Genomic DNA, 13,120 nt, shown 5'->3' on the forward strand with positions numbered 1-13,120 from the left:
CAGCTTGGAGAGGGGTTCTGAGAGAAGGGGTGTCCGGGAACTGCAAAACAAAGGACTCCAAGTCAAATCAAATCGTGGGTCCAAGCTGGTGGCCTCAGGAGAGCTTTCCAGGCTTTCTCTGAATTCTGCTCTCTTTGGAGATCTCCAGACAACTCTTTCTCTAGACAGCTTTCTCTTGTTATTCTCTGCTTGAGAGAGTTCTCCAAGCAGTACTCTCTTTATATTTAAAAAAAAAAAAATCTCTGGATCTCTTGCAGATCAAAAGCCCAGTCTTTTATTTTACATATCAATCCAGTCATTTACTCCGGGTTTGCTTTTGATTATCCTATGAATCAGCATCCAGCGACTGCAGCCCCCTAATTCTTAGGAGACAGAAAGCTCACATTTTCTTTTAACAATGCAAAAGAATTCAGAGATCTTGCTGCCTCTGTTAAGCACAAATGATAAACTAGCTGGGTAGGTCTCTGTCCTGAAATTACCATTTCCACCACACCTGGGCCTAACCCTGCTCTTTCCATGCAGACCCTGAACTCAGGAGTCTGTCTGCCTTTGTAAGCATAAAAAAAAAAAACCCTTAGCTGCAATCACCAGTCCCTAAATTCCCTTCCTTAGTATCTTGTTGGCTCACAGCTCAGCTGTTTTTGTTCCTTTAGATGCATGAAGTCCCTCATATAATTCATATTGGATCTTTATTTTTTAAGAAAGTATATGTTTTTGAACCCATGGTTTTTTGAGTTCTTTTCCACAACTTTAAGGGCTGTCCTGAAGGTCCCAATGTTTACCGTTGTTCTGAGACACCTTCACCTCCCAAACTCATGCTGTCTAGGATTATCATGGAGTCATTAACAGGGAAGACATTCTTTGAAGGAGGAGCATAAAATATGTACATTATTATACAAACAAACCTTAGACCCACACCCACAGCTGCCCGATGGTCCTGTCCCAGGGGAAAGAACCATATCACTCTGTCCCTACCAAAGCCATGCTGGACTCAGCATCTCCTATCTTTTGTTTTAATTCAAGAGTGTGAACGGCAATTGTGAGTGTGGTTACTGAACACAGGACTTGCTTGATGCAGACTGGAAGGAGAAACAAAAACAGTAAGAGCAAATCAACTGAAATTCCTCCATTTATCAGCAAAGTCATCCAGGAAGATGAAGAAGTGAACTCATGCACAGCAAAGGCAAAAGCTGCGGACACTTCCTCAATAGAAGTGGATCACACTCTAGAATTACAAGTGGATCACACTCTAGAATTACCAATATTCTTGATCTTATGATGTAGAGAATCCATATGTAAAGCCAAATTAGAATTGTTGCAAAGCCCCTTTAAGTGAGACTGAATTTTAGAGCAGTCATGTTCAGAGGTATTATACTCCAAGGGGCTTACACAAACTCAACAGAACAGTGAATGGGATTGCACTGAAAGCCTGATCTTAATAGTTTGAATTTGATTTTACATAAATAGAACTGCTTCCTCTAAAGCATTAAGTCTATCCTGTGAAGTTCCCTGGATCAATATTCTCCTGGATCATGAGTGCTATTGACACACTTGAGGATAACTGATCTATATGATGTGCTGTATGATGTAGCAGATAAGGCAAAACTAGAAATCACAACAATTAAGGCTGTGATCCTCAATATGAAGGCTGCAGCAAATCTTTTACATCTGTTGAGAGCAAAAGAATTATGATGCAAATCTGGCAGAGAAGTGCCAGAGAAATCTCCCCTGAGAAAATGTGGCTGCACCGTGGATGAGACCTAGCCCAGAGTATACCAAGCTTTGTCTGTCTCTTTAGATGCTGGACATAGAGTGGGTCTCTTCAGGCCAGCCAGCTGCAAATGACTGAGAGTTTCCAGGACCTTCTCTGCTCCATCAGGAGAGTTGCCTTTAATAACTGATCATGACTTCCTTTCCACTTAGCAGCAGACCTGTGGGATAGTTACTACAGGGGTGGAGAGAGTGGGTAATGCATATGTTAAGCCTGTAACAGTTTGGCATATCAATGGCCCATTGTTAAAGGCCTAGAAAAAAGGTAAGGACATTGAGGGGATCTTGGTCCTGGTAGGAATTCTTTAACTGGGAAGTCACCTGTGTTGCATTAAGGAAAGCAAAGGGAAGAGTTGGGAATTATTTATTCCATGTGCTTTATGTAGCTGGGGAAGAGGACACCATGTTAATTATGTATCTGGGATAGGCAGTAACAGCCTGTCTGTGAAAAAGAACACTGGCTTAAGTTGATAGTATTATTTTATTAATTAGGGATGAAATAATGGTTATTAATGTAATGAGTTTGACCTATGGGAGGTAGAGTTGAGTGGATTCCCTGAAGCTTATAAGAATCTTTTAAAGTTTAAAAAAGATAAATCACTTTCCTATCACCATCTAAGTTTTTATTACATACTCTTACCTCTTAATTTGCATTACCAGCCTCAATCACTTTCCTCCACCAACCCTCACACACCGTCTCAGACCCTCACACACCTTCTCAGACCCTCACACACCGTCTCAAACCCTCACACACTGTCTCAGACCCTCACACACTGTCTCAGACACTCACTCACACACTCTCTCAGACACTCACACACTCTCTCAGACACTCACACACTCTCTCAGACACTCACACACTGTCTCAGACACACACTCACACACTCTCTCAGATCCTCACACACTCTCTCAGACACTCACACACTCTCTCAGACCCTCACACACTGTCTCAGACCCTCACACACTCTCTCAGACACTCACACACTGTCTCAGACACTCACACACTGTCTCAGACCCTCACACACTCTCTCAGACACTCACACACTCTCTCAGACCCTCACACACTGTCTCAGACCCTCACACACTCTCTCAGACACTCACACACTGTCTCAGACCCTCACACACTGTCTCAGACACTCACACACTCTCTCAGACACTCACACACTGTCTCAGACCCTCACACACTCTCTCAGACCCTCACACACTCTCTCAGACACTCACACACTCTCTCAGACCCTCACACACTCTCTCAGACACTCACAAACCCTCTCAGACCCTCACACTGTCTCAGACACTCACACACTCTCTCAGAACCTCACACACTGTCTCAGACCCTCACACACTGTCTCAGACACTCACACACTCTCTAAGACACTCACACACTCTCTCAGACCCTCACACACTGTCTCAGACACACACTCTCTCAGACCCTCACACACCGTCTCAGAACCTCACACACTGTCTCAGACCCTCACACACTGTCTCAGACCCTCACACACCGTCTCAGAACCTCACACACTGTCTCAGACACTCACACACTCTCTAAGACACTCACACACTCTCTCAGACCCTCACACACTGTCTCAGACACACACTCTCTCAGACCCTCACACACCGTCTCAGAACCTCACACACTGTCTCAGACCCTCACACACTGTCTCAGACCCTCACACACCGTCTCAGAACCTCACACACTCTCTCAGACCCTCACACACTGTTTCAGACCCTCACACACTGTCTCAGACACACACTGTCTCAGACCCTCACACACTGTCTCAGACCCTCACACACTGTCTCAGACACTCACACACTGTCTCAGACACTCACACACTGTCTCAGACACTCACACACTCTCTCAGACACTCACACACTGTCTCAGACCCTCACATACTGTCTCAGACACTCACACACTGTCTCAGACCCTCACACACTGTCTCAGACCCTCACACACTCTCTCAGACACTCACACACTCTCTCAGATCCTCACACACTGTCTCAGACACTCACACACTGTCTCAGACACTCACACACTGTCTCAGACACTCACACACTCTCTCAGAACCTCACACACTCTCTTAGACCCTCACACACTGTCTCAGACCCTCACACACTGTCACAGACCCTCACACACTCTCTCAGACACTCACACACTGTCTCAGACCCTCACACACTGTCACAGACCCTCACACACTCTCTCAGACACTCACACACTGTCACAGACCCTCACACACTGTCTCAGACCCTCACACACTGTCTCAGACCCTCACACACTCTCTCAGACACTCACACACTCTCTCAGATCCTCACACACTCTCTCAGACACTCACACACTCTCTCAGACACTCACACACTCTCTCAGACACTCACACACTGTCTCAGACACTCACACACTGTCTCAGACACTCACACACTCTCTCAGACACTCACACACTCTCTCAGACCCTCACACACTGTCTCAGACCCTCACACACTGTCACAGACCCTCACACACTGTCTCAGACACTCACACACTGTCTCAGACACTCACACACTGTCTCAGACCCTCACACACTGTCTCAGACCCTCACACACTGTCTCAGACCCTCACACACTGTCTCAGACCCTCACACTGTCTCAGACATTCACACACTGTCTCAAGACACTCACTTTCTTCCAATATGATAGTCTGAAGCTCAAAAGAATTTTTAAACAAATTGAGAAAAAGTTTAAACAGTCTTGGGTTAAAAAGCATGAACATTGTTTCAGATATTCCTGTTATGAGGGAAGAGCAAGCATTTAAACAAGTTTTAGACCAAATAAAGCATGAACTTTTAAACTTTTGGGTGAGCTGTGTTGTTCCAAGCACTCAGCAGCAAGATTCCACCCACTATTCTCCACCTGGCAGGTCCTTGGCTGCTGAATGTCATTTCTGTCTGGCCCAGGAGAGGAGGAGGGGCCTGCTTGACCCCCACCAGCAGCCTGTCCCAGCCCTTTACATGACTGTGCTGGGTCCCTCTTCCCCAGGGCAGCTTGTCACCACAGCTGTCCAGGTGGCAGTAGGAGGGTGCCATTCTCTGCAAACCCTGGAAAGTAGAACAGGAAGAGAAAAGGCAACTGTGCCTAGTGGCACCCTGCCGGTTGGGGCCTTTGGTCCAACCCTACCTTTTCTTTGTTTTGGCTCAATGGGCATAAGCATACCTTGCTGCCTTTAGCCAAGGCCTCTCTGAGGATAAAGCTCATCTTTAGCATTGGCTGCAAGACAGGATCTGAAAGAATCAGCAGAAAAGCTCCCATCTGACTGAACGAGTCTCTTCCCCACAGTGTGAAGGGTAGGGAGGGTTTCACATAAGGTTGGAAAATTTCTCCATTTTCTTGTTCCTCCCAATGCAAAATGGCTGTGCTTTGAGCAACACTGGAGGCTTGTCCCACACCAGAGAGTGGATGTAGAGGGCCAAATTGCAGGCCAGTCTTTGCTATTTAAGCAAGAGACATCTGCTCCAGTATCCAAAAGGTCTTTGATAACTTATCCATTTATTGTTATCTCCTTTAAAAGGCCTGGTGTTCTTTACTTCTTCCACTCTAAACACTAGGTTACTTGAACCAAAGCTTTCCCCTCCTCGGGCCTGAGTTTGTACTGACCGACCCCCAACACATAATGGCAACACTACTTGAACAACCAACTCTATACCCTGCATGAATCTGTACTGGTTTTGTGGGCGGCTACAACATGATTTTTTATTTCTCCTGTGTAGTCAGAATCAATAACTCCTGAGATTACATGTATCCCTTGTAGGGAGGTACAGCTTCTGCAGAAAATTAGTCCCACTGTGCCCGTGGGCAATGGACCATGTACCCCTGTGGTTGTGGTCACTGGGGGAGAATCAGGAGTTAATATGACTAAGGCAGTGGAACTGAGAACCAATCCTGCATTCCTAAATTTTCTTTTGATATCCTCAACTGTGCTCTGGGGTCCGAAAATGGCCCTGTTCTAGTCAATACCCAATGTGCAGCCTCCCCATTTTCCTCTCTCCTGAAGAGTACTTCTTTTCTGACCTCCTCCTCATATTCTGCTCTCCACAACTAAAAATCGTCCTGCTGAGAGACAAGCCTTTGCTACCTGCTGCCAGTCCCATGGTGTCTGAGTAGTGCTTGTCAAGAGGGAAAGCCAGTTCTAATTGTGATTCCTAACAGTCTCCTTTTCCAAAGAGAAATTACCTCAGAGATCAGACGACTCCTCCGATTCAGTTTACTTTAATAAATAGCAAGATTTGCCTGTAAAGCCTTTGGTGTTGGGGTGGATGGTGATGGTGGCGGCCCTTGTAAAAGCAAAGTTTTCCCCAAATTAATCCAATCGGAGCAAGTTGACGGTACAGAGGCCGAGCTAGAGTGATTCAGATCACCAACCGCTTCAGTTTTCAAGGTCAGCTTAATTGTGCTCCACAAGAAAAGAGCAAGTTCAAGCATTTCTTCACCCGTGTGGGTCTATACCCACTTGCAAAGGTCTTTGCCGACCTTACACCATGTATCAGGGCTCAATAACCCTTCTGAGAACCATGGGCTTACTTTCTGTATGAACTAGAAGGAATCTTGCAAAAGCCTTTTGTACATCTTGACATCTTTCTTACTAACTGCTTGTTTCAAAACCTAAACGCACATTTCTCCCATGTTTGAATTTGCTTGACCCATTTTTATTTACCAGATCTTCATCCCACTGACACTTGAAGAGGTCACATCTGTTGGCCCTGTAACAGGGACAGGAACAATGTCATTTTGTCCCTACCAAGGTCATGCTGAACTCTCCTTATCTTTCCTCCTCTATCTTTCAAGTTCAAGGCTAAAAGATGCTAGAATGAGTACAAACAGAGCCTGGACTGACTGCCACTTAAATTGATTATGCTTTTTGTTACCATATTTCTTGACATAAAAAAAAAGTGTTCTACAGGGTTAACATGGATAAATTTAATAACTTCTGCAAACTATCCAAAATAGCCATCGGCCATAACAACTCAAAGCAACTTTTATAATGTGTGTTATTTCTTCCACCCATTTTTTTGCCTTCTGCCCAGTGACTGAAGTCACATCATAAGTGATCCTGGCAAGGAGCCTTCCAGTTATGCAGCATATGGAACACTGTAAACTTAAAGTGCTGTGTCATGGCACCAACTTTTCAAATTCCAGTAAGTCTGTCTGCTTAGATGTCACTAGGCAATATTATGCTATGTTTTAGCCCTGTGTTTACTCATTCTAACATCTGTACTCTGTTTTGCTGACTTTCTACTTTGTATCTCTCACTAGTCTGAAAGTACCATATAATAGATTTAATTCAACTTTAGAAGCACTCCAATGGTAAAATGTCAAGTAAGTAAAAATAGTTTTAAATTCCATCACTATAAAATGTTTAAATGAATACATATTTAAAAATAAGATATAAGATATAACATGGAACAAAATAATATGCATAAAGTAGATTATATTGAAGTTATATGGGGAGTGAAAAATGACAGAATATTATTTAGAAAATGGTTTTATATGGTTCTATCTATCTACCTATCTATCTATCTAGGAATTCAAATACTTTATTTAAAAGTTCTATTTTTCTGGTATAAATATAGACTGATCATTTATATTTTACTGTATACCTGTCTGGTTTTGTTTGTTTGTTTGTTTGTTTGTTTGAGACAGGGTTTTTCTATGTAGCCCTGGCTGTCCTAGAACTCACTTCACAGACCAGTCTGGTCTCAAACTCTGAGATCTGCCTGCCTCTGCCTCCTGACTGCTGGGAGATGCCATATAATTGGGCACTGTCCAGCTGGCATGTATGCTTTGCATCAATACCGAGCTTATTTTGTTACTGTGACTCTGTAACATAATTTGAGACAAGCGATTGTGATTCTCCAGCATTGCTCTTTCTGCTTGGCATCAGCTTGTTTAGAATCTTTTGTGCTTCTATGTGAATCATAGAACTGTTGTTTTCTTATTCTATGAAGACTATCATTGGGCTTTTGATACTTATTGCATGGAGTCTGTATGAGACTTGTGGTAAAATAGCCATTTCACCATATAAATTTGTCAATCCATGATCATGGAAGATCTTCCCACTATTTTAGCATTGTCTTCAATTTCTCTTTTCAGTGTCTTAAAATAGAGGGTTTTCATTTCTGGTTAGATTTATTTCTAAGTATTTTTTAAGTTATTGTAAATAATATTTTTTTCTCATTTTGTTCTTGTCAAGTTTGTTATTGGTATATAGAAAAGGCACCTAATTTTTATTTTTATTTTTTTTAGTATCTTACAGTACTGATGTGTTTTTTTCTTGTGCGGTCAGTCTCTCAGGTCTTCAAAGTATAGGCAGAAATACAAATGTCCAATTAACATTTAGAAAACTGTTCAACATCCATAGCTATGAGGAAATTAAAACTGCTTTGAGATTCCAGTCAGAACTACTGTCGTCAAGAAAGGAAATTACAATAAATTGTAGTGTGGGTGGGAGGAAAGGGGATCTCTTATAAAACTGCTGGTGAGAAATGGAAACTGATTCAGCAACTATGGAACTCAGGATAGAGGCTGCTCAAAAGACTAAAAATAGAACTTCCAAATTACCTAGCTAAACCCCTCCTGTGTATCTACACAAAGGATTCTATGTCTAACCAAAAAGATCCTTGCGCATTCACGTTTATTGCTTCACTGTTCACAGTAGATAAGAAATGGAAGCAGTGTTTCAGATGCGTATCAGAGATAACTAAAGAAAGGCTGATACATACACACAATGGAATTTTATTAGCCAGAAAAATTAAATTATGACGTCTTTAAGAAACTGGATGGAAAGGGGAGTCATTATGCTAAGTAAAATAAGCCAGACTCAGAAAGACAAATGCCATGGTCTCTTTCCTATGCAGAAGCTAGATTTAAGTGTATGAGTGTACATGCACATGTTCATGTGTAGATCATGCAGCTGGGAGTTGTCCATGGACTGGGAAGAAGACTTAAAACAGTAAAGGAATATTGTTACTTGAAACCAGAAAAGAAGAGTATTGTGAGAAGAAGGCAACCCACAATTGGAAACAGGGTGGCAGTAGGGGGCAGTGGGGTGGGGCATAAAAAGGAAGTTTGTATAAGGAAGCCATAACAAAATCCACTAAATTGTTTACTAGTTTAAAAAATTGATTTAAAAAATCATTAGAAACATTGTTTCAAGCATAACAATTTAAATGATCAAATTTCTATTCCAGTCAGCTAAGAGGAAATATGTATTTGTACTGTCTCTTAACAATTCATAATGACCTTTAATCATGCTTTTCTTTTTTTATTAGCTAACTTTTTAGACTATCATATAAAGTAGTGGTTTCATCATGGCATCCTCATATACAGTTTTCTTGTGAATTCACATCACTATCTGAAGTAAATTATCTTCATGTGGTGGACTTAAAATGTTATATTTATGAACTGGTGAGATGGCTCAGTGGTTATGAACACTGACTGCTTTTCTAGAGGTCTGAAGTTCAATTCCCACCAACCACAAGGTGGGATATAAAAGGAATCTGATGCCCTCTTCTGGCCCATGGGTGTACAAGCAGACAGAGCACTGCATTACAAACAAATAAATATTCCATTTAAAAAGAAAATGTGAACACGGCACTTTGCCTTTTATTCTTTCAAGACTGTGTTTATTTTGTCTTCTTTTGAAAGACAGTTCTGTTAAGTGCAGTTCTTTCTTGAGAGTTTTTCTATCTGACCATATATATCATCCTTCTTATTTCTGACATTTATTGTTTGGTAGGTAAGTTGGTCACTAATTTACAAAGGTCTTCTTGTAAGTAATAAGTTCCTTCTCTCTTGTTGCTTTCAACATTTTTTCTGATTTATTTTTGGCAAAGTTTGGACATTTTCAGATATTTTGTACTTTTCTTTCTTTTCTTCCTGCTCCTGTTGGTAGTATGTTTATTGGTATAATTTATAGTGTCACACATTTCTCTGAATTCTGCTCATTTCTCTTTCTTCTTTTATTTTGATTACTATTATTATTATTTTATATCCCAACAGCAGTTTCCCTTCCCTCCTGTCCTCTTAGTCCCTCCCCCAACACACTTCCCCTCTCCATCAGATCCACTCCTCCTCCCTTTCTCTTCAGAAAAGAGCAGGCCTCTCATGAATATCAACCAAACATGGAGTATCAAGTTGCAGTAAGACTAGCCATATCCCTTCCTGTTAAGGGTGGATGAAGCAAGCAGTATGAGGGAAAGGGTCTCAAAAGCAGGCAGAAGAGTCAGAGACACCCCCTGCTCCCACTGCTAGGAGTCCCACAATAATGCCAAACTACACAACCATAACATATATGCAGAAGGCCTAGGTTAGTCCCATGCAGGCTCCCTGGTTGGCAGTTTAGTTAGTCTCTGTGGGCCCCTATGGGCTCAGGTTAGTTGATTCTTGTGGTTCTTGACCTCTCTGGCTTCTATAATCCTTCCTCCCTGTCTTCAGCAGGATTCCCCAAGCTCTGCCTAATGTTTGGCTGTGGGTCCGATCAGTTGCTGGACAAAGCCTCTCTGATGAAAATTGGGCTGGGCACCAATTCATGAGTATAGCAGAATATCATTAGGAATCATTTCATTGACCTTCCTTCCTTCCTTCCTTCTTTCCAGGATATCCTAAATCTGTGGGCTATCCAGCCTCTGTCTCGTCCCTGGACCTCCAAGTAGAGTCAGGGGTGGGCTTCCTCTTGTGGAACGGGTCTTAAGCTTGATCAGTCACTCCTTGTATACTCACACAATTTCTGCACCACCTTTACCCGAGCACATGTGTAAGCAGGACAAATTGTGAGTAGAGGGTTTCATGGCTGGGCTGGTGCCTCAACCCCTCCACTGGAAGTCTTGCCTGGTTACAGGAGATGGCCAGTTTAGGCTCCGTATCCCCCATTGCTAGAAGTCTTAGCTTGGGCCACCCTCTGTAGATTCCTGGAAGTTTCCATTGCACTAGGTTTCTAGCTCATCTCTGCCTACTATATACAAACAATAAATGGGCTAAGAAAGAAATCTGAGAAACAACACCCCTCACAATAGCCATAAATAATATACAATATCTTGGTGTAAGTCTAACCAAGCAAGTGAAAGAACTGTATGACAAGAACTTCAAGCCACTGAAGAAAGAAATTGAAGAAGATCTCAGAAGATAGAAAGATCTCCTATGTTCATGGATCTGTAGGATTAGCATAGTGAAGATGGCCATTTTACCAAATTCAATGCAATCCCCATCAAAATTTCAACACAATTCTTATTTTAATTTCTTATTCTTCAGATTACACAAGCTTTTTTAATCCAAACATTCACTATTCTTTTCTTGCATTAACTCAAATCTAGTTGAACTCTTGTAGACTTTTAAAATTTTTAGTGTTCTTACTTTCTAGATTTTTCATTTGGTCTTTAAAAAAATATGATATCGTTGTCTCCATAGTTTTCTGTTTGGTGTAACATTGTCATTATACTTGCCTTCATGACTTTAATAACAGGGTTCAAAAATTGAGACATCTGCAGGATGTAGTATTTGCTGCCTTTAATCCTGGCATTCAGAAAGACAGGGGCAGGAGGTCCTGTGTGAGTTCGAGGTCAGCTAAGTTTATATAGTGAAATGCTGTCTCAGAAAGGGAATGGAAAGACACACACCACAAAGACACATCCACACACACACACACACACACACACACAGAGAGAGAGAGAGAGAGAGAGAGAGAGAGAGAGAGAGAGAGAGAAAGAGAGAGAGAGAGGAAGAGAGAGAGAGAGAGAGATCTGTATATGGTTTACTTTGAAGACTTTGCTAAATTCAGTACCTTGTCTCTTTCACAATTTCTCTTGTTTGTAGCTTGATTCCTCATGCATGGCTCATACTGTCTGTTTCTTTGCATTTGATTTGAAACAAGAACTTTTAGGTTATGGATTATTCCCTCAGAGGTTTCCTATCATTAATTATTTATTCACTCAGCTTCTGGCAGTCACGTTTATTCCTCCTATACCCTCACAAGGATCACTGGGTTTAAACATAGTTTGTGTTTTTGTAACCCTGTCTCTGATTTGCTCAGTGTGTGAAACACCTGGCTGCGATGAACCACAACTTGCAAGATAATTTATAGTTTTCAACAGTGCACTTAGGCATGAAGAACTCTACTAATTTTCAGATTCATGGAATTAATTTTGAACTCTTCCAGAATAGATTTTTGAGGTCAGTACTTAAGATCTGTTTTGGACCCCAGAAGCTTATACTTAGTATCTTTTCTTTCATGCTTAGTATCTTTTGTTGGCCTTCATTGATAACACTTAACTTCTATCTCTGACAAACCTACTCACTTCCTCTTACGTCTACTTCAATGCAAACATCATTTCCCCCCAAGGACCTTTAACCATCAATTTTAGCATACTGGGGTGCTGGGCAGATCGCTTATTCAGTGGTCAAGAGCACTGGCTGGTCTTGTCCTTGCTAGGAGACCCAGGTTCAATTCCCTGCACTCACATGGTGGCTCAGGCTCAGTCTTGTAGCCACCTAAAACTCTAGTTCCTGGGGATCTGATGCCTTCTTAGAATCTCCACAGGGACTGGGCATACAGGTGGCAAGAGACATATATGCTGAGGTCGCTGTTTTATTTATGTATTCCATTTTATTATACCCAGATCTTTTCCTCATATAATCCCAATATACTTTCTTTTACCTCTGCTCATCCTAGTTGCCCTCCTCCCCTTCCATCCAGATCCACTCCCTTTCGTCTCTCATTAGAAAAAAACAGGTTTCTGACAGATAACAGAACATAGCAAAATACAGTATAAGCTAAAACCAAAACCATCACATGGAAGGACAAGACAAATCAACAGAAGGAAAGGAGATGGAGAGAAGGCACAAGAATCAGAGACACTCTCATTCCCACACTCAGGAGTCCCATAAAAGCACTAAACTGAAAGTTATAGTATGTATGCCAAGAACCTGGTGCAGATCCATGTAGGCCCTGTAATTTCTGCTTCAGTCTCTGTGAGTTCATATGAGCTTTGCTAGGTTGTTTTAGAGGCCTTGTTCTTCTAGTGCCCTTTGTCCCCTCTATCTTCCCTGCTCTTTCTGCCTCCTCTTCTGTGGAGTTGCCTGAGCTTGGAGGGGAGGGATTTTATAGCACTATATCATTTAGAGCCGTATGTGCCCAAGGTCTCACTTGCTGTGTAATGTCTGGCCGTGGGTCTCTGAATCTGTTCCCATCTGCTGCAGGAGGAAGCCTCTATGATGGCTCACTAAGGCACTGATCTATGAGTATAGCACTGGGAGCCATTCAGAATCATTTTATTGTTGGTTTCCATTGAATTAGGTTTCCATACCCCACTTCAATTCTAGCTGTCTTTCCCCGTCATCC

This window comes from Arvicanthis niloticus, chromosome X, assembly GCF_011762505.2.
Source record: "Arvicanthis niloticus isolate mArvNil1 chromosome X, mArvNil1.pat.X, whole genome shotgun sequence".
NCBI lineage: Eukaryota > Metazoa > Chordata > Mammalia > Rodentia > Muridae > Arvicanthis > Arvicanthis niloticus.